The sequence below is a fragment of the Gnatocerus cornutus genome, unplaced genomic scaffold, assembly GCF_029298725.1.
Source record: "Gnatocerus cornutus isolate USDA-ARS CGAHR unplaced genomic scaffold, icGnaCorn1.1 ctg00000238.1, whole genome shotgun sequence".
Lineage (NCBI taxonomy): Eukaryota > Metazoa > Arthropoda > Insecta > Coleoptera > Tenebrionidae > Gnatocerus > Gnatocerus cornutus.
The window spans coordinates 15,001-20,064 of record NW_028275557.1 but is presented as its reverse complement, the minus strand read 5'-3'; the positions used below and the strand labels follow the sequence as shown (position 1 = coordinate 20,064).

Sequence of the window (5,064 nt, the reverse complement as noted above, 5' to 3'; positions counted from 1 at the left end):
TGTCAATTTCAAAGACTGCTCGGTTTTCGTTTTCGGACGAAAACGTCGGAGCGTGTTGGATGTGTTGCGACGCGTCGAATAGGTACTCATTAATGTACGTGATCGTCACTTACGTCACGATATAACGACGCACGCCTCGAACGTGTGCCGAGACGTTTACTCGAGCGTGTTTTTTCGTCAAAAAGGACGGGACGGGTATGCTTTGTATTTTTTTTTTACAAAGTCCGTCGGACGTCCACCTTGCGAATCATAAATACGAAAGTGTTTACGTCGGCACATGTTCTTGCGTGGTGTGTCGTAGAATCGTGTGTTTGTGTGCGTTTCTCGTGCAGCGAGTAAATTTGCGCGACATCTTAAGACGCGAAAGCGACCAACTACTACTTGTTGTAGTTGTTGGCTGGTCTTTCGGCGTAGCACGTCCTATTTCTTCAACATGTCGTCATTTAAAAAAAAAAATGGCGTTTTAAGGTTGAGAACGTTATAGACGGTCGTCGTGTCCGAGACGTGTAATGCAAATCGCGACAGACGTCAGATCGTAAGCGTTTCTGTAAACTTAGCCATTTTTTAAAAAGAAAAATGACGAACACGTATAGCAAGGAATGGGAGACGTGTCGTGATCGTCGAAATGACCGAATGAAAAATTTTTATTTTTCATATGCGACCTCAGAGCAGGTGAGACTACCCGCTGAATTTAAGCATATTACTAAGCGGAGGAAAAGAAACTAACTAGGATTCCCTCAGTAGCGGCGAGCGAACAGGGAGAAGCCCAGCACCGAATCCCGCGGCCGAAACCGGACGCCGGGAAATGTGGTGTTAGGGAGGATCCGTCATCCCGAGATCGTGCGGCGCGTCCAAGTCCATCTTGAACGGGGCCACAGCCCATAGAGGGTGCCAGGCCCGTAGCGACCGCTGCCGATAACGGGAGGATCTCTCCTCAGAGTCGGGTTGCTTGAGAGTGCAGCCCTAAGTGGGTGGTAAACTCCATCTAAGGCTAAATATGACCACGAGACCGATAGCGAACAAGTACCGTGAGGGAAAGTTGAAAAGAACTTTGAAGAGAGAGTTCAATAGTACGTGAAACCGTTCAGGGGTAAACCTGAGAAACCCGAAAGGTCGAAAGGGGAGATTCAGCGTGACTCGATGGCGGCGCTGGACGATCGTGTGACAGATGGCGTACGCGTCGTTTGCACCTTTCGTTTTGTCGATCTGCCGTCGAACGCGTGCACTTCTCCCCCTGTAGGACGTCGCGATCCGTTGAGTGCCGGTCTAAGGCCCGCGGTGGAGCTCGTTCGGACGGTTCGCCGTTCGCCGAATGAACCCGTGGTGTTTCCGGATCGGCTCGCTCGACGGTATACAGATGGCGCGGGGCCGCTACACAGTTAGCGTCCGACCTTCGGCAAGCGCGCCCGTCGTGATGGTGATCGGACCTGGTGCCGGTCCCGTCCCCGGGTGGCTGTTCGCTGAGGTGTTCTCGGACAGACCTCGTTGAAACGCCGATCTGCGACGCTATAGCTTTGGGTACTTTCAGGACCCGTCTTGAAACACGGACCAAGGAGTCTAGCATGTGCGCGAGTCATTGGGATTTAACTAAACCTAAAGGCGCAATGAAAGTGAAGGTCCGCCTTGCGCGGACCAAGGGAGGATGGGCGGTCGTTACGGCTGCCGCCCCGCACTCCCGGGGCGTCTCGTTCTCATTGCGAGAAGAGGCGCACCAAGAGCGTACACGCTGGGACCCGAAAGATGGTGAACTATGCCTGGTCAGGACGAAGTCAGGGGAAACCCTGATGGAGGTCCGTAGCGATTCTGACGTGCAAATCGATCGTCGGAACTGGGTATAGGGGCGAAAGACTAATCGAACCATCTAGTAGCTGGTTCCCTCCGAAGTTTCCCTCAGGATAGCTGGCGCTCATAGCATACGAGTTTCATCCGGTAAAGCGAATGATTAGAGGCATTGGGGTCGAAACGGCCTCAACCTATTCTCAAACTTTAAATGGGTGAGATCTCCGGCTTGCTCGAACTATTGAAGCCGCGAGACTCGAATCAGAGTGCCAAGTGGGCCATTTTTGGTAAGCAGAACTGGCGCTGTGGGATGAACCAAACGCCGAGTTAAAGCGCCTAAATCGACGCTTATGGGATACCATGAAAGGCGTTGGTAACTTAAGACATCAGGACGGTGGCCATGGAAGTCGGAATCCGCCAAGGAGTGTGTAACAACTCACCTGCCGAAGTTACTAGCCCTGAAAATGGATGGCGCTGAAGCGTCGTGCTTATACTCGGCCGTCAGAGGCATGTGCGGTCAGGTTATTAAATTAACCGGCCATGAAGCCCTGACGAGTAGGAGGGTCGCGGCGGTGAGCGCAGAAGGACTGGCCGTGAGGCCGTCTGGAGCCGCCGTCGGTGCAGATCTTGGTGGTAGTAGCAAATACTCCAGCGAGGCCCTGGAGGACTGACGTGGAGAAGGGTTTCGTGTGAACAGCCGTTGCACACGAGTCAGTCGATCCTAAGCCCTAGGCGAAAGCCGATGTTGATGTGGTGTAGATTTTTGTCGTTGGTCGCAATTCGCAATTGTTGACGGAAACGTACGGAATTGTGCACACACCCGATGGGCGAAAGGGAATCCGGTTCCTATTCCGGAACCCGGCAGCGGAACCGTTTATAATTCGGGCCCTCGAAAGAGAGTTCGTCGGGGCAACCCAAAAGGACCCGGAGACGCCGTCGGGAGATCCGGGAAGAGTTTTCTTTTCTGCATGAGCGTTCGAGTTCCATGGAATCCTCTAGCAGGGAGATATGGTTTGGAACGCGAAGAGCACCGCAGTTGCGGCGGTGTCCGGATCTTCCCCTCGGACCTTGAAAATCCGGGAGAGGGCCACGTGGAGGCGTCGCGCCGGTTCGTACCCATATCCGCAGCAGGTCTCCAAGGTAAAGAGCCTCTAGTCGATAGAATAATGTAGGTAAGGGAAGTCGGCAAATTGGATCCGTAACTTCGGGATAAGGATTGGCTCTGAGGATCGGGGCGTGTCGGGCTTGGCGGGGAAGCGGGTCGCGACTGACGTGCCGGGCCTGGGCGAGGTGCAGGGTGTGTCGCTTCGGCGGTGTACTTCGAATCCGAGCTCGGTCCCGTGCCTTGGTCTCCCGCGGAACCGTCTTGCTGCGAGGCTCCGAGTGCGCCCGCAAGGGCGTTCGGATGTCCTCTTCGGCCGCCATTCAACGGTCAGCTCAGAACTGGCACGGACCGGGGGAATCCGACTGTCTAATTAAAACAAAGCATTGCGATGGCCCCAGCGGGTGTTGACGCAATGTGATTTCTGCCCAGTGCTCTGAATGTCAACGTGAAGAAATTCAAGCAAGCGCGGGTAAACGGCGGGAGTAACTATGACTCTCTTATGGCGGGAGTAACTATGACTCTCTACTTGTGCATTGCGAGATCATAGTGAACTGGTACCTCCTCGTGGTTCCCGCTGGATACTACTTGTAGTAACTAAAACCAGTAAGCAAAGAGTAAGTTTTGTAATTCTCGAGTTTTACGAAGCAACTGCGTCTTTCCTTGGTTGCGCTCGGGGTTGCTTAACCCTCTAAAGTTTGGCTTTAACATCCATGATGCCAAACAGTCCTGGGAAGCCCAATACGCCCCAGGTCAAAAAGAAGGCTATGGGTTTAAAAACTTTACAATCGGGCGCCAAGAATTTAAATACTGGCGGTCCGGGGCCTTCTACCTCAGCCCCCACACAGACCGTGGCGGGCTTTAATTGTGACTGCGGCCGGAGCTATGCCTCGAAGGCAACTCTGGCCCGCCATTTGAAAGAATGCGGCAAGCGAGACACTTCCAAGTGTCAGTGGTGCGATGCGAAATTTGCTTCTTTCGCGGGAGTACGACAACACGAAAGAAAGGCTCATCCGCAGGAGTATAACACGGAACTCCTTAGCCAACTACCGGCACCCGAGAGTGAGCTCATGGGAAAAATCGCCGACGTCGAAGTCAAGGCCAGTAACGGCATCTTCTATAAGGAGATGATGGCTTCGACAGGCCTGACTCACCAACAAGTCAGGTCTCGGAGAGAGAAACCCGAGTACCAGGAGTACCTGAGGAGGGCGCGCGCGCGACTGGCCAAGCCTACACGGGCCAGTCCACCCACCGTGGCCACAGGAGCCGTCCCGAAAGGAATGGCTAGTGGTACGGGGGGATTGTCCGCGTCCCTCTCACGGCCGACCACCAGGCTAGCCACCTCGAAAGGGGTGGCCCGGTATAACCAGGTCTCGAATGCGCCGCGACAGAGTCTGGCTAGACCCGCCAGAACAGCCAGACCGCCTGCAGTAGCAGGAGAGCGCGGTGCGATTGGTTCTCTCTCTCCAGAAGGCATGAGCCCTCGGACAGCGGACCCAGATTTTGTGTTGTCAGAAACCTCGAGTAGTTGCGATTCGCTCACTTCGCCCACGTCCGTTTCACCCACCGGACATCGCGAACCGCCGAAGTCTAGTAGGACGAGGCTTGAGATTATAGGTACACAGTCGGTAAAAGACGGACCTTCTGAACATCCGGCGGCGCGGATGACAGTGGTTCAGAGGAGGTGTACGCCTTCTCTCACACGGGAACAGCCAGCCTGTGATGATTCGAAACCAAATTCGAGCCTAACGCTCACCCCAAGCACGCCCATCAGTGCACCACGACCGGTTTTGCCAACTCCAAATTTAACAGCATTATCCACACCTAAAATAGCCCATAAAATGCGTCGCAGCAGGAGTTTACCACCCACTCCTAGGGCGGCGCATACAGGTGTGGAACAGGGGCAGGAAGTCCGGGGTACTTTGGTCGGTTACCTGCGAGAGCAGCGTGACGCGGGTACACTCGGACAGGACGATATGCTACACGAGTTGGTAAATGCGGCTCTAGCAAGCGACGACGCAATTTTGTTGCAGTCAGTCGACCGGTGGCTTGCCACCCTTGCAAAGAGTCAGCCCCGGAATCGTGGTGGGAGGAATAAAAAGAGGAAACCTGAACACCACTATGCCCAGACCAACACGGGTAGTGGTAAACGGGCTTCGCAATTCAAAAAGTTTCAGGACCTC

The 5,064-nt window shown here is 54.3% G+C and overlaps 1 pseudogene; it reads left to right on the top strand.

Moving 5' to 3' along the window:
* Nucleotides 1–658: 658 nt before the first annotated feature.
* The window catches only part of LOC148165713 (large subunit ribosomal RNA), an 8,192-nt pseudogene continuing 3,786 nt past the window's right edge, over nt 659–5,064 (top strand).